An 18,570-nucleotide genomic window follows, 5' to 3' on the forward strand; every position below is an offset into this window, starting at 1 on the left:
TATTGGGCTTAGTTGACTGGTATTGCTGGAATACACTGCGCTAGAGCAGGTCCAAACAGTGAAATGGGGTCTTAATTATATGATTGAGGATGTTAGAAGTTAAAGTCTGTGATGATTTCTGTGTACCCCCTCCGATGAGGTGCAAGCAACTCTAGGTCTCTAGGAGACAATAGAATGTGTACCCATATTTAATCTCAGTGAAGCCAACCTTAACCAATCTAGCCTGACCCTATTATCAAAAAGTCTTTCCTTTGTTCCCCACTCAGGGTTGAACAAATTTGAATTGTTTACAGATCTTATGTCTTTCCTTCGCAAGATCCGCCTTAAATTCTTTTTTTCTGAAATCAATGCGGATAATCATGACATTAATAAATCAGGCTTAGCACCTAAATTCATATTTACACCAACCCTTGATGAAATTGCACCAGAAGTCGGTATATTTGAGAAAGTTGTATATAACAAAATGCTTAAAGCAACTCAATATGTGCCAAGAACCCCCTACAACATCTCTACAGATGAATATCATGCTCTCCAAAACCTTAAGAACTCAACATCTGTAACCATCAAGAGTTGCGACAAGGGAGGAGGTATAGCTATTATGGAAACCAACAAATATATTGCCAAAGTTGAAGAAATGCTATCTGATTCCAGGTTCTATACAAAGATCACTAAAAACACCACAGCTAACACTAAAGCCAAAATACTCCGCCTTACCACTCAAGCATTTAATCAAGATATTATTTGCAAAAAAGAGTATGAGTACCTCAATGTGCAGAACCCTAAAATGCCTTGTCTATATGGAACCCCTAAAGTTCATAAAAATGCTTTAGACCCTCCGTTAAGACCAATTGTTAACACCATCGGATCAGTCACAGAACCCATATCTAAATATCTGGACGCCATGCTGCGCCCTTACATTGAAAACATACCTGGATACATAAAGGATACATGCCAAATAATAAACTTGTTAGAAGGAATACCATACAACTACAAATGACAATGGCTAGTCACTCTCGATGTGGAAAGCTTATATTCCAACATCCCATGTGAAGGAGCCTTGACAGCAGTAGCATGGTTCATAGAGGTATATCAAGTTGACTGTAATTCCAAATTCATTCTGGACTGCCTAAAAATCATTCTAAAAGAAAATATCTTTGAGCTCCATGGATCCATATATAAACAACAAAAGGGTGTAAGCATGGGCGCTTCATGTGCACCAACAATAGCAAATATCTATGTTGCCCATTTTGAGCACCAATTTGTTTTCAAAGAAGAAGCCCCTTTCTTTGAGTCCATACTGAATTGGTCTAGATATATAGACGACGTCATCTTCATATGGGATGACAATGAAGATGCCCTGTCAGAATACATTGAATGGCTGAATCTGTGTGATCACAATCTTCGATTTACCTCACACTGTAGTAATGAGGAAATCGAATTTTTGGACATCATGATAAAACATGACAATGGCACATTATATGTGGATCTGTATACAAAGCCAACAGCTCGTAACACGATCTTACACCATTCCAGCTTCTACCCCCTGAAACAAAAGAATGCAATCCCATTTGGTCAATTCTTGCGACTTCGTCGCAATTGTACCAAACTATCAGATTTTGACAAAAGAGCACAAGATATGAAAAAGAAATTCTTGGATCGAGAGTATCCACACAAAGTTGTGCGTGATGCATATAAACGTGCTCGTTTCTATGACCGCCAACATCTTCTAGAAGGCAACACAAACAACAAGAATGCAAATCTAGTTTTTGTTATGAGACGAACAGTTAGAAAAACCAATGTTCGCGTATCGTAAAAACAAAAACATAAAAGACCTTATAGTTAAATCGCGGATGCGTTCAACTAAACAAATGTCACAACGCAATATAATGGATCTATCACCAGTTCTAGGCAACTATAGATGCGGCACATGTGTATCATGCCCCCTAGTAATAGAAAGCCCATCAGTTTGCTACAATAAAGTAACTATACAAAGTAAATGTATGACTAACTGCAAATCTAAAAATATTGTATACATGATACTCTGTCCCTGTCAAAAAGCATATGTTGGGGAAACGGCACGATCCATGAATGTTCGACTTACCGAACACAGATCGGCAATTCCGACAAAAAAACTAACAGCCCCTTTGGTATGCCATTTCCTTGAACACCAACATAAACCTGAGGATATAAGATGGTTTATCCTAGAAAAAATCATGCCCACAGCAGGGCTCTGCTGTGATGCAATAAGGAAAAAACGTGAAGTATACTATATCTTTATGTTGAACAGTGTAAATAAAGGATTAAATTCCGTCATCCCATGGGAGCAGGCTATTATGTAATGTCATATATGAAAATATGTATTCAAAGGACTTATATCACTCAGAAAGGAATGGTTATATGAGAATGTTGTAGAGAAAGCCATTATGTGTACAACCAATAAGCATGAATCCTAGATACAAATATACACACTTTTAAACACCCAGATTGGAACAAAATAATCTATTCACCCAGCTATTGATTATATCCAATTTACTTCTATGTGTGTCTCATTATATAGACAAGTACCTTAGTAATATATACCTCTGTCTTGTAGTCCCATGTTCGCAATTCGGGACACTCCACGACCACATCTAGCTAAGGCTAAGGTTATATATGTTTCTATCATTTTTTACATATATATATTATCTAGGATAACACCTAAGTCTAGATATTACTTTTACCCCCCCTTTTTTCTGATAAACAGCCTTATAAGAGATTATATTAGATACTCAGTATGAATATACTAGACCACAATTAAAAACGCTTCAGTTTACCATTTTTTGGCATTCTATATCATTGCTTTATGCATATAAGATCTTTATACTTGTTTCTCGTTTTTAGATATCCGACTGTTTGGACTCAGTTACGCTATCTCCAGCTAACCACTGAATCTTCGACCTTCCGCTTTCCGTTTTCTATTACTATGTCCCTCCCTCCATTTTTACTGTCCGTCCTCTTTATCCATACCCTCATAGCGAGCTAACCACACAATCATCGGCTGTCCGTTTTCTAGTACCATGCCACCCGTCTCCAATTCATTGTCTGTCGTCTCTGTCCATAACCTCACAGCCAATTAACGCCCCTTTAAATATGGCGCTGTCTTACATCCGCCCGTTTCCGACACAAGACGCCGGGATCCATTCTCTACGAGACGTTGGGGAAGCCAGACGACTGAACATACTCTATCCTCATGAAGTAAGTTCATCTCGAGTAGTTCTCAAACTATCTCGCTACTTCTAGTCACTAGTTAGTGGACAATCCTTATTCTCATTAAGTAAGTTTTTTCCGAGTAGTTATCAAGTTTACTCGCTATTTTGAGACAGTAGTTAGTAGGCATCATTTACTTTCTCTAGCCTTAGGTATGGTCAGATAGATGCATGGATATTTACTGTTGTCTCTAGTGCTAGAGTAATATGGCTGTGCTCCATAAGCAAATATGCTATATAATTATGAAAGCTAGTTAGACATGCTATACTATTACAGATATTAGGAACCATGTCAGAAGAAGGGTACCTATCAGGCTGCAATTCCATCAGCACGGTTCAGCGCTAGTTAGTTCAAAATATCGATAGTCTGATCATACCATCTGTATAGCTTTATATCGTCAGCCATATATAGACAGCATGTGTGCCTTCACTATTTATTGGTCTTCAGTTGGAGTAGAAATTGATCCTTATTATCATAGGAATTTATTACTGTAGCGACTCACAGATGACTGAGTAACTGTTTCAATTTCTTTATTGAGGTTGAGACACCATGTCATCCCTTATTTCCACACCAACTCATGGGAGTTGAGATAGAACAGTCAGTTATACAAATTCCCTCATCATAGAAACAGTAGCATATATGACAAAGTCATGTTAGGTCATATATAGTAATACCTGTTTATCTACTTCTTTTTGCAGTTTTAGAATCATCCCAATATTTCCATAAGAAAATCGATCTGGCCCTTCTTCTAGATGCTCATATCCTAAGGTACTTGCCCTGGATTTCATCACTCTGCTGCTGTTTTTCTGATAGAATATCCAGCTTTCGATTTCTAATATAATGCTCCTTATATTTTAGAGCAAGTATCCACAGCGCCGAGATATTTGAAGCGATTTATTAGTATCACCAGATGCATACCCATTTCTAGAATTAACGAAATCCTTTACGTCGCGATCAAAATACATTCAAGGTACATTGACCTCGTATACCACTAGAGCCATCGGCTAGATCATACCTTAATATTACATATATACCCATTAGGTTTTTTTCCTTTTCTTTATCGTTTTAGGAGATCACACGTTTACATATCAATCCTGTATCTGCACTTCCCCTACAATCACGTTAGGTCTACAAGATTGAACCAATAATTAGCTAGGATTTTTGACCAGCTCCTCCACTCATCTTAAGCTGTTTTTGTAAGTACCAGAACAGACCTATTTCTCTTAGAATGTCGCATTAAGTATTCCTAAAAGGCCTTAGAACACGATGGTGATTATGTGTCCTAATCTCTATGAGGTCTTTGCAATACTTTTAGTACTTTTCATTGTGCTATACCCCCTACCCCTATATTCTCACCACCGTTACTGAATAAATAATGTTGTATATATGTGTCTGAAATGCTTGATGCTATATATTCTGGCTCTCTCTATAACACATGGTAAGGGCATGTTGTAGTATATGCCTGTCACAGTATGTGAGATATACTCAGTGACTCTAATATATGATCTATATCCAGGTAACAATTTGTGTACGTAAGACCTCTCAGAAACCCTATGTATGGCTATCTCTTGCAGAAAGAATAATAAGAATAAAATGGCCTTTCTATGGAGAAATTGTTAGTCATATAGAGGACAAGAAATCAACAATATGAAATGTTCAATCTATCTGATGTGGCTTATTATGAGACGATGAAATGTTAGGACCTGTACAGTATAAAATGAAATTTTAATTGTAGATAATATAAAGATGAAATGAATATGTATGTTGTTTCGATAAATAAGATCTAAGTATCACCAAGTTAAATAGATGTGCCCACTATATACATTTATATTCTGTGATGTATTGTATGTTTATAAGAATATCCTTTGTGTCTTAATTATAGAGTCAAAGACGGGTCACCTGATGAAGGCTAACGAGTCGAAACCCGCGTAGTGTGTATCTACCGCTTTGCCTACATCATGTTCATTCATCTTCCTTTGTCTGATTTTATGTCTTGTCATATGTGTGTTTTTGCACCTTTAATGATAAACCAGTATTGATTTAGAAATGTATAAAAGGCTTCTTTAAAATTATTTATCAGCTATCTTCTAAAAAATTCAATTTTTAAAAAAAGTATATATTCTTTAAAAAATCAAACAAAAATAATAAATTTTGAATAAAAGTACAACTAAGTGGTCCATGATCATTTATATATAGTGGGTTCTTATAACACTATTCATTAATGTGTTATGTGTACTAGTTATAGACCTTTTTCAAACTAGCACAATGGATGATGTTAGAACTTTATCTGAGAGTGGAGATGGAGGTATTCCCTTCTACCAGCTGCAACCAACTCTAGGTTCCAAAAGTAGAACGGTGTGTTGACTCCATAATGGACGATGTTAGAACTGCATTTGAGAGTGGAGATGAAGGTTCATCCAACTCTAGGCCTCAACTGTGGAACGGTGTCTTGATCCCACAATGGATGATGTCCGATATTACCTGCTGCTTGCTTTTCTCAGAACTTCGTGTGTTGAGGTGCATCACAGTCTGTGCTTCCATAGGTAACTGCTGCACATTATTATTGGGCTTGGTTGACAGTAGTCAGTGGAGTATACTGTGGTACAGCAGGTGCAAACAGTGAAATGGGGTCTTGATTCTATGATTGAGGATGTCATAAGTTGAAGTTTGTGCTGGTCTTTGCTACCCCCTCTGATCAGGTGCAACCAACTCCGTTCTTCCGAATCCAATGATATGTAGCTGTGAGTTGTGAATGACCACTGGATTTGGTGTAGACGGCGGTTTGCAGGGTTCACAATTTAGATTGCGTGGTGATTGTTTAATTACAGAATCCAGTAGTTAAGTAATTAGAACGTCTATTGAAACATACACAATATTGTTTTAGTATACTTGCTTCAAGAAGTTTTTTTATATGAGTTATAGGTTTAGTGAAATTACCAAATTCATCTTGCAAGTCCAAAGGAACAGTGAATAGTGCAAACTGTGGAGAGATGAAATCCCAATTCGAATTGTTTTGATTTATTCATTGTAGAGTTCTTTGTAATTTATGTTGTTTTATTTTGTAAAGAGGGAGTGAGAAAAAGTATTGATGGTTGTGTGTGTGAGTATTGCTTTTAATTAACAATGCAGACAGTAGGGTTCACAATTCAGATTGAGTTGCTATTGTAGATGATGCAGTCCTGTAAGAGAAGAGATTGCTGTAGTGTGCTCTGTCGGCACCACTTATACGCATCATTGCAGGTTCTGCACATGTTTTCTTTGCTTCGTGTATTGCAAACTAGGGCTCAAGTTAATGCTACGTGACTGTGAGCCCTTGCTGAATGCTCTCTCTGGCCTATACTGCAGATTTCAGTGTTCACATATGACATTGAGTCTGTATTGTAGATGATGCAGTCCTATAGGAAAAGACATTGCTCCAGTGTGCTCTGTCTGCACCACTCATACGCATCATTGCTGGCTCTGCACATGTTTTTTTTTGCTTTGTGTATTGCAACCGTAGAGCTAAAGTCAATCCCACGTGGCTGTGGGCCCTTGCTGAACGCTCTCTCTGGCCTACACTGCAGGTTCAGTGTCCACATTTGACATTGAGTCGGTATTATAGATGATGCAGTCCTGTAGGAAAAGATATTGCTCCAGTGCGCTCTGTCTGCACCACTGATATGCATCATTGCAGGATCTGCACAAGTTTTATTTCTTAGTTTATAGCAAACTGTAGAGCTCAAGTGAATGCCAGGTGGCTGTGGACTCTTGCTGACTGCCCTCTCTAACCTACACTACAGACAGCAGTGTTCACAATTCAGATGGAGTCACTATTGTAGATTAGGTAGATCTGTAGGAAAAGACATTGCTCCATGGTGGTCTGTCTGCACCACTCATACGCATAATTGTAGGCTCTGTACATGTTTTTTTTTGCTTCCTGTGTTGCAAACTGTAGAGCTCAAGTCAATGTCACGTGGCTGTGGGCCCTTGCTGAACGCTCTCTCTGGCCTATACTGCAGACTTCTGTGTCCACATTTGACATTAAGTCGGTATTGCAGATGATGCAGTCCTGTAGGAAAAGACATTGCTCCAGTGCGCTCTGTCTACACCACTCATATACATCATTGCAGACTCTGCACACGTTTTTTTTAGTTTGTGTATTGCAAACTGTAGAGCTCAAGTGAATGCCATGTGGCTGTGGGCCCTTGTGACCGCCCACTCTGACCTATGCTGCAGACAGCACATTCAGATTGAGTCGGCATTGCAGATGATGCAGTGTGGATGGCAACAGATATTGCTCCTAGTACGGCCTGTCTACAGCACGCATTATCGGTGGCTGTGCACATGCTGAATGCTTTTGATGTGGTTAACTGAGTGCACTAGAACTGATGGAGTGCTTATGATACAATCTTTTTGTGTATTATTTCAGATCTATTGATTGTGTGTCAGTACACCACAAGTTGTTGTTCTTTTACGATGGAATTTTTCTTTATTATTTCACATCTACTGTCCCTACCTTACTGCAGCATAAATTATTTTTTCCTTTAATATTGAATCTCTGTGTGTGATCCAATGACTACTGTTGTAGTTGATGCTAGCAGCAACCATTCTCTGAAGGCTGGTTTACACTTACCGCACACACATCCAGTACAGACGTCACTGGATATGTCACCATGGTAATAAAAAGGAGTTGAGCCTACGTGCCCGTATCCACTTCCACTATCTATCTGTGTCCATGGGTTCATTATCTATGCATGATACTGTCTCTGGGCCGTACTATATAGTACGTTGTGTTGTGGACAGCGTATGCAACCATGTTACCTGTGGTATTGGAGAAAATTTCGGTGATGAAACTTTTAGGAGTATGGGTATCATAGGTGGAAGGCTACTTTACAGAGCATGAATATTGATGAAAATGATTGTTGCATGTTGTGTGTAGTGTAAGATATGTGTATACTGCAAAAAGTTCTGAACAAAGCTCTCTAAGCAGACGAGGTTTGTCTGATGGAACGCAGTACAGATATTGACTAAAATGGGAGGCGTTTTCAAACTGTTACAATGGGAAATGTTATGAACTAATTAAATGCTTTTTTTATGGTTACATGGCGCAATGAGACCGCACCCGATGTGATTTTGAGAAAATATATTTACTATAATATAAGTTTATTAGAGTTAGAAATATATAACTGTTTAAAATTTTAATTATCACTTGGTCTCATATACACTTTAAAGATTTTTAAGATATAGTTTTGAGGGAATGGCGTATGCGGCGAGACGTACGTCTATGACGTAACACAGGGCGTGGCAGCGTGCACTTGTCGCATCCGCAACACGCAGCGGGCGCGACCCTATACTTGCATGACATAACGCACAGCTTGGTAGTGCGTACCCGTCGCATACCAAAGTAGCAGATGAAGCAACCTCATATGTACATGCTGTTAGGCGGGACGCAGTGCCACAAACCCGACAGATCCAAAATGCGTATCATTTAAATGTGGTGGATAGGATTCGTGTGTTGTTCGAGCTTGGTAGACTACTGGTACGGGACTGTAGTTTTCTAAAAAAATAAATAAATAGATATACATGTTTTGTGGGGAAGATATAAAAGATTACATAATTTGTAAAGTTAAAAAAAAGGATGATAGAGTTGCAAAAATATTAAAAAATAATTTGAAAATATATAGGTTTTGTAAATATTGAAATATGAAATTAACATTTAAAAACTTTTGAAATTCACTGAAAAAAACATAGGATTTACAGACGTTGTAATTAGGAATTAGCATTTAAAAAACGTTAGAAATTCACTGAAATAACATAGGTTTCAGGGACGTTCTAGTTAGTTGGACATTTGACTCATATAAAACCAGAGACATTTTTCTGTTATAGTTAGTTGAGCTAACTATAACTTGCGAGCCTGCAATGCACTGCTGATGACGTCACATATTACATCACTCATGAAATGATCAGTGACATCACCCATGACATCACTGATGTCATCTCAAATGACATCACTGATGACACTACTGATGGCATCATTCATGTTATAGTCTGACACACCTCTTCACACTGTAATATAACCGTACCGTTTTAAAAAGCATAGACACACCAATACCAGATACTAGATATCCATCCCCTGATTCCTATCTATATATTGTGAGCCAGATATACACTGATACAGTCACTCATACATGGTGTCACTCATAATTACATCAGTATAATATCTACCCATACACGTATATATATACATTTACACAGTGCTACTAATCCATAGAGTTACTCACACATCTATTCAGTCATGCCAAAAATCAATCATACACCCATGTACTCATCTATGCAGATATATGCACACCACCAGCCTTATTTATACACACATCACTTTCCTTATTTATATAGATACTATCACATACTTACACTCTTATACAATCACTAATACATGTACACATTTGTGTATGTAGACACTCTTGCAATCACTGTCTTTCACATAGTCAATTATGCACCCCAACACTCACATATAGTGTGTAAAAACATATATAGTTACTCACATATATACAACTGAGACATCAATTCACTAATCAACACACCTGTTCACACAGCCAGCTATCTATACAGCTCTTCTGAGATGCACTTTTGAATCGGCCATTCAGACATGAATGCACAGAGTCAGACACCACCCACACACCCACATAGACATTCAGACCCCCATACATATACTCATACAATCAATGAAAAACCCATATACACACTTATGTAGTTACTCACCAACCCATGCACCTGCTTACACTCCAAGTGAGAGAGTAAGAGAGACATTTACACAGTCTAGTCACTAATCCATGCATTCAGTGACATACATTCAATCAGTGACTTATAGAGTCAGTCATGCATCTACTAAATAATGTAGTCAGGCACTTTTACATTGACTTATTCTTGAATAGAGCTTGGCATAGCTATATATGAAAAATATTTAAACTTTACAGAAACACATATTCACTGGATGATGTCATCATTGATGTCATCAGTCATGTCATTTGAGATGTCATCAGTGATGTTATGAGTGATGTCACTGACCATGTCATGAGTGATGTAATATGTGACGTCATCAGCAGTGCATTGCAGGTGTGCGAGTTAAAGTTAGCTTAACTAACTATAACAGGCGAATTTCTCTGGTTGTATGAGTCAAATGCCCAACTAACTATAACGTCCCTGAAACCTCTGTTTTTTTCAGTGAATTTCTAAGGTTTTTTAAATGCTAATTCCTAACTATAACGTCTGTAAAACCTATGGAATTTTTCAATTAATATATATACACACAAACACACACACATATTGTGTGCTGCTCAAAGAAAATAATGTCCAGAGTAAAGTGGTCCATAGAAGTCTGTTGGCAGAGAAGTCCACACAGCTGAAGGCAGTTTCAGCATTTTTCATTTCTATGGGGTTGATGACCAGCTTGCACGTTAACTTCAAGTGCTATTGTCTAATGCTGTCAAATGGTAGGAATCACACTTTTTGATTGAGTAAATTTTTAGTGATTAGCTCTTAATGTGGATTTAGGTCAATCAGACTGAAAATACCAATGCCCCACAGCAGAAATCTTTCTTTCGAGCCTGTCAGCTCTTTTTGAGTTTGTTTGATGCCTTCAGCTACATTCAAATTCTAATGAACATTTCCTGCCTTTGCTGGCTTATCTCCATCTCTGCTGTTCTATTGTTTGGCGGACTTCTCCAAAGGCTATCTTTTCTGGTTTATAAAATACTTGGCCTCTTCTGTTTCCTTTTTAGACCCATCAGGAGTTCAAAACTATGTTTCTCACTGGCTCTAATCCAGGTTTGTGTTGTGCCAGAATTACACCCAGCTCTACTAAACAGCCATCCACAGTCACTTCCATACAGCAATAGTAACTGAAGTATGTGATGTGTTGTATTGAAGCAAAAACCTTTTTATAGTGGGCGGTGGACCGTCACTGGCATGCAACAACTCAAATGCGCTATCTTGTCTCTTTACCTTTCTCCATAGTACACTTGTAGCAGCAAATGCATTAATGTAGCTTTTAAAATACATACCATTCAAAGAGATGGTCATTAATCATCCACATCCACTGGTGACAGTGTTTTCCTGAAAGCATCAGCATTCTATGGTCTTTTTCCAATCCTTTCTCCGAGGAAATATGCCCAAAAAATGTCAGTTATTTCTTATTGCGTTCGCATTTCTCTGGGTTTAATGTGAGAGCTGCATGCTCGTTCTTCAAAACAGGTGAAAAAAAGTATATAATCTCTTAAAGGGGCTTAATATAACCCGACGATCTTCCTGGGTCTTCCTGGAAGATCTCTGCTGCTGAGGATATTCCAAAGTTGGAGGTGCTTGAACTAATGTAGGCCCAGGTACATTGAGAAGGTGATGTCCAAGCAAGGCAGGGTATTCAGCTCCTGTTCATGGTATCATTGGTACAGGTCCAGCTTAGAGAATTCCTATTGATCCATTAATTAACCTCCATATTGTTCCGTTTCAAAGCCTATGCTGGGCAATCACTTGCTCACACAGATGCAAAGTGTGTTGGTGCGTTGCTTGCAGACAGCTCAAATGGACATGGCTCCTGAGTTGGATCAATGATACCTTGACTCAACAGACATTTAGTTTCCTTCCCTATTTTTTGTTGTATGTGGAACAGAACTTTAATATGATTCTGGGCTGTGTCATGTGTATGCCAGGTATCATCTGTTTGTTCTTTAGCTTTCTTAAACCATGAAATCATTCAGGGAATTGTTATGGTATTTAGTTTAATTAGATAGGGGTTAATATCATAGCAAGGGAACGTTTGAACTGCTCAGTGATGTTGCTGGAGAGGTATTCGGTTGGTACTTCACTTCTATGCCTATGTATGTACCAGATGTCAGGTCATCATTTCAGGGAGCATATGAAAGCTAGATCTTTATTCCTGGAGTCTATGGCCTGAACTATATCTTCTTACATTAGGAGGCACACAGGTTATACACTAGTCCACTGAAGAGTGCAAACTTATGAATTAACATTCATTACTCTCCAAAGAATCTTTCTTTTAGATGTCATGCATTAACAGCATATTGACTTGCTCACGTTGTGGAATCAGTTTTCATGTTGATGTACTATGACACTGTATATGGTTGATGTGTAGTTATCAAGGACCCCCTGATTACATAGAGTTTGTGATTCCTAGGTCAGGGCTAGATAAACAATCGGCAAGAAACAACCTAGGCAATTATAACTAGAGTTTAATAATAAACACGAAAATATTAAAGGAAAGAGAGCTACCAGTGAAATCAGATTCTGATATTTATTAACATATATATTAAAAAGGACATGAATTTCATATACATAAAAAATCATAACCAAATCAATTAATCACTGTACATAAAAAAGTTTTTAAATCAATACAACACACAGTTATTAACTTATCACAAAAATAGTTAATAAATAAGGAGTGGCACAATAATTCTCAAAGTATATGGTTGTTCATCTGCTCCACTCCCCAAGTGTGATTTACCAGTGAACTTACTGTCCTTAGGTCTTATATGCAGATGCAATGTGAGTTAGTCTTGGCTTTTCTCTACGGATATAATAAAACCTCCTGATCTGAACACTCTCCCTAAGATTGTATACTATTTTTGCAAAATCAACCCATGATATCATTCAATCATGAGAGCTGAGTAAGGACGACTATGAGGGAATGACAGAGTAGCATACTTAGCTTTGAAACATACTTTCTCACACTTGGCAGTGTCTCTGTTTATCTTTCTCTCTTCTTTTTCTGTCTCATCATTAACAGTGATTGCTCACATTGCCTCTGAATCCATTGTCCTTATCCATGTCACTCCTTCATGAGGTGAGTGATGCTATCAGAGATAGCACATGTCAGGAAAATACTGAAAATGCAAGCCCCACCTACCATTAATAGGTGCCCTAAGAGGTCAGGCATTCTAAGTATCATGCTCTTTTTTCTGTCTCCATTGGAACAAGGACTTTGGGGCAAGAGATTACTGTTGGGCTTGAGCCTCCACTGATAATTTTTACATCCTCCCTGCTGGACGTGGGGGAAGACAGAGGTATATCCCTGGATCAACAGGCTTGGGAAACAGTGGAAGAGATCACTGTTCTCGCAGACTACCACTGTAATTGGAGGTAAGCTCCCCCCTTTTTTTCTAAAAGCGATTTTGACTTTGTGTGCTTGCTTCTCTCTGGGTTAGGCATGGAGTAGTGTTATACGAACATCATATGTGGTGCGCTGGGCCAACATGGGTTACTCCTTCCTGGGCTTAGAGTAAGTGGGGGGTACATCTCTATATATACATATAGGTGAGGGGTATGAAGGATCCCTACCGATTGTATTTGCTGCTACCCTAGTCTTACTTTGAAGTGGAAGGTACTTGGAGCCGGTAGCAGGAATCACATTATATGACGACATCGTTATGTCAAGATGCCCTGGAATCGACCTGCTATTCAATGCTGGGAGGTAGCGGGCTCAATGGAGCACACGAGTCAGATCAGTACAGCATACATTCAAGGTCTTTCAATTCTTCTCTGTAACACAGTATTTTTAATCAGGTGTTCTGGGACTAAGTAAGCAGGGTTTTTTTTAGATTCAATTAAGTGATGAATACGCTGTTTCTGTTTTCTTCTTTATTATATTTAAGATGTTTGGAAAAATTCTACTTCTCGCTATGGGAAAGAATGAGAGGAAATCGGGACCCACATACTCTTTTTCTGATTGAAGATCTCCTTCTTCTCTGTAGCCGCCCGTGGTGGGAGTGCTGCTGGGTGCTGACGTGGGGTGGGGGGTAGTAAACTATGGATTACGGCCGATTAGAGGTAAGTAAACATATAAATAAATAAAACAAATTTAGTTGCGCACGCTGCGTCGCCGATGCAGCTGCGCAACAAAATTCGTTTTATGTATTTATATGTTTACTTACCTCTAATCAGCCGTAATCCATAGTTTACTACCCCCTACCCTTCCCCTCCCCCGCCCCATATCAGCTCCCAGCAGCACTCCCACCACAGACCGCTACTGCTTCTCCTAAGAGGTCAAAACCTGGAGTAAAGAGGGAAAAGGATAAGAGAATCCGGAAACTAGTCACTGACATTCTGACTTACCTATAAAAGAAAGTGTGAGCTGAATCTTTGAAGAACCTTTCTGTTCCTGTGCAAGATCTTTCTGTGTCACAACAATGACTCCAGTAGTTATGATTAAAAGGGGTGGCGAGCTGATCAGAAAGTGAAATATATTGGCAGGGAGTTGTTGTCAGAAATGTATCTTCATGTCAGGGAAAATATGGGTTTTCCATTTAATGAGACTCCTGGTACTCCCGAAGACACTCTTCTTCGACAGTTCCAGAAGCCACCAGTGTGTTGTAGGACGGACAAAATATTGGAGAGAAAAATATCAGCAACAAAAACATTTAAAAAAAATATCAAGAACATAAATATTGACGTTGTGTACTTTGTATACAAAGTCAAAAAAATGTTCAACAAAAATATGCAAGACTAAAATTTTGCCAAAAAATTGATAAGGATATCAAATTATTACAATTATACACCGCATTACCTTTAAAACATATTAACGTTAAATATAATATTACATTAAGATATTTGCCTATAAAGATAATTTTAAAATGTATAACTTACAAAGCCTATATTTTATAATAGATGCAAAATATCATAAGTATGATATCCAAAAGAGTCTGTGCGCATTTTTCAATTTTGGAATGTTCATCAACACACAAGTTTTGTGTTTTCTGGAATACTGCCAGTGCACATATCAGCCAACTCTGCTTGGTCTCCGGTATCCTGATGAAAAGCAGAAGGGGGGAGGGGGGCACAGGCATGATCCAACTACAGAGTGTTGTTTCAAGATGAAACACTCTGCACTTAGATGTCTGGATTGCTCATGTCTGCGGGGGCATAGTTCAACTATGATCGCCTCACAAATGCATAATACATTTTATTTAGCAGACATACTGTACATGCCTCAGACAGCACAGTATATCTGCTAACATGTGCCTGTCAGGTGCACATCAATTTATCCTTAAAGCCAAAGAAAAGCCACACAGAGCTACAGGGTCAGGATTCCCAGCATTATCCCAGCTTCTTATAGGCTTATTCTTTCAGTTCTATTACGCCAGGAGAGGGATTGAGGTGGGGCCTCCCCTTTTCAATCCTGCCCTTGCTGCTTGACAGGCTCCTCACTGGGAATCATGGCTTGCTAATTCCAGTACTGAGCACCAGATTCCCACTCTGCTGATGCCATGAATCCTCTGAGTAGCCAGCCAAGGGTTCTAAGTAAGCAAAGTAAGTAAAAAAAAGTTATTACTCTATGAATGTGTGTATGTGTTTGTGAGCGATTGAGAGTGAAAGGGATTACGTGAAAATGTCTGTGAGTGTGTTTGAGAGTGCCAGTGAGAGTGAAAGTGAGTAAGAATCTGAGTGTAAGAGTGAGCATGACTAAGCGAAAGTCAGTACGAGGGATGAGTGAAGACGTATGAGTGTGCCAGAATGGGTGATTGATTTGACGTTGTGAGAGGGAGTGAAAGTGAGTAATTGATGTAGCTGTCAATGAATAGTGCAGCAGGTGTAATTGCACCAGGGCCCAGAGTCAGTGAGTGTGTGCAGCTTTGTTAGTAAGTGCGAATGAGAACCAGTGAGTATGAGTATGGTTGGGTTGTGTGTGAGTAACTGCCATTGGGCATGAGAATGAGGCAGAATCAGCAAGTGAGAGAATGTGAGTTAGAGTGAGTTGGTGGAAAGAGACTAAGGGGCTCATTATCTGGAAACGGGACCGCCCGCCTTAAGGGCGGGGGTCCTGAAATGTGCATTAGGATGCGCCCGCCACAGTGGCGGGCGCAATCCTCATTTTAACATTGTGGTGGGCGGTGCTCAATGCACCGCCCGCCACAATCTTAAAATGAAATGCAGGCATTTGCATACACGAAGCCGCAGTGCCTGCTGCTTGGTGTGTGCAAATGAGGGGGGTACCACAGGTACCCCCCCCCCCTTTGCAACAAACACCTCGGCCTTCACCAGGGGGGCCTGCAGGGTGCCCCCAAAGCAAAGACCACCTGCCTTTCCGTGGCGGCTGGCTGTGTCCAACAGACACCGCCACCATATTAAACATTTTCTTCCCCGGCCGCAAGGAGACCGGGCGGAAAACAGGCGGGCGGTCTTTTTTCACCGCCGCAGTCCCCCCCGCCATCCTAATATGGCGCAGGGGGAATTGGGCAATGGATGTCGAGCGGATTGCCTCCGCCAGGTCGGCAGTGGCTACCGCCAGCCTGGCGGAGGCAATCCGCCCGACATCCTAATGACCCCCTAAATGTGAGGGCAAGAGAGTATGAGTGAGGCAAATGTAGAAAAAAATAGGGTGAACTCCTGACTGGTATTACGCCCCACCACTTTCAACGATTATTAGCCTTTAATGACCCTGAGCAACAGTAGGGAAAGTGTTACAATTTAAAGAGGGTCAGATTTATTTTTCCCACCCCAAAGTAAACAACAGCAGGGAAAGTGTTACAGTTTAGGAGTTAGATTTACTGGTCTCACTCCTACGTAAGAAATAGGATGAAAAATGTTGGACTATGGAGAGGTTGGATTTACTATTCCAAACCCAACATAAGGAACAATAGGAAAAGTGTTGGACTCTGGATGGGTCAGGTTTACTATTCCCGCTCCAACCTGAGCAACAGAAGGGAAAGAGATGGACTTTGACGTGGGGGTCAAATATACTATTCCCACACTTTGAGCAACAGTAAGGAAAGAATTGTACTTTGGATGAGTTAGATTTACTTTCTCACAGGCACGGCCCGTGCCGGGCGTTATACTGGGGCGGTGACGTCAGGCAGGGGAGGGTCAGGGTGGGGGGTTGTAAAATGCGGGATATGGACTATTAAAGGTAAGTACCGAAAAATATAAATAAAACGAATTTCGTTGCCCACGCTGCATCACATTTGGCAATGCAGCGTGGGCAACAAAATTCGTTTTATTTATATTTTTCGGTACTTACCTTTAATGGTCCATATCCCGCATTTTGCAACCCCCCCACCCTGACCCTCCCCTGCCTGACGTCACCGCCCCAGTATAACGCTTGGCACGGGCCGTGCCTGCTTTCTCACCCTAATGTAAGCAGCAGTAGGGAAAGTGTTTGAATTGGAAGTGTGAGATCTACTATTCCCACTCCACTGTAAGCAGTAGTAGCGGAAATTACTTAACAAAAAACTTAAAAATAATAAAATGAATACATATCTAAATTATTAAAAACAAATAATCACTACATCCAATTAAAAAATTGACAAGTAAAAAAACACATTAATGAAGCTATCTATTAAATTACTAAATATATTAAATAATGTATTTCCTGTTAGAAAAAGAAAACTTATAATAATAAAATGTTATACTCAATTAAAAATAAATATTTAAGGATCTTCTAACCTTGTTTCCCTACGAATCCAACAAACTTCCAAAAAAGATAGAATATACATTAAATAAGGAAAACCTAAAAATGTATTACTAAATAAAAAACATTAAAAAAATAACAGATTTTAATATTGAAATAATGACTGATTGTAACACGAACTGATCATACTCAACTAAGTATTTATCGAACAATCCTATGTACAACTACAAACAACTATATAAATCACCTAAAAAAGGATATTCTTACCTTCTATACACTATCCCACAATATATTTGACATTACAATGTTTTTGAAATGATATTTGTTTCTCACAATATTTTTTACACAATATTCTGTCTGCATACCCACCAGAGTTAGTAGTTACTATTCTTATGCCATTGATGTCATCATTAGAGAATGGAAGCATCCTAAGAGCAAACATGGCATATGTCCATCCTAAATTCACTGAAAAAATCACATTTTACCTTGTAGACTATGTTGCAGTGGATTTGTTTGTGGAAAGTTTGCCTGGAAGAATATCAATTTTTCAAGAAAACATTCTGACAGAACCAGTAGATAAGACACGTGATTCAGCACTCACAAAAAGAGCACTGGCTTTGAAAGCACATTTTTTAGTATGTATACCTCTTAATTGCTTATCTCTGGATTTAGGAAACTCTTCAAGACACTTGAAGAAGGACCCAAATGTTCAGCCTTATAAAAGTAATGGAGTATCAATCTGAACTTTTGCTGGTTCTCTTTTGAAAAGGTAAGAGTTTCAGCATTGGCTGATGGAATGTCTATTACTGCCAGATGTAATTTGCACCTGAACGATTGAAACAGTGGAACAGCATGAGACCAACAAGATTATAAATGCCTTTTAAGGGAACCTCATGCTTTGACCACAATCTTGAGGAAAAGTAACCAGT

Source organism: Lissotriton vulgaris, chromosome 5 (genome assembly GCF_964263255.1).
Source record: "Lissotriton vulgaris chromosome 5, aLisVul1.2, whole genome shotgun sequence".
Classification (NCBI taxonomy): Eukaryota; Metazoa; Chordata; class Amphibia; order Caudata; family Salamandridae; genus Lissotriton; species Lissotriton vulgaris.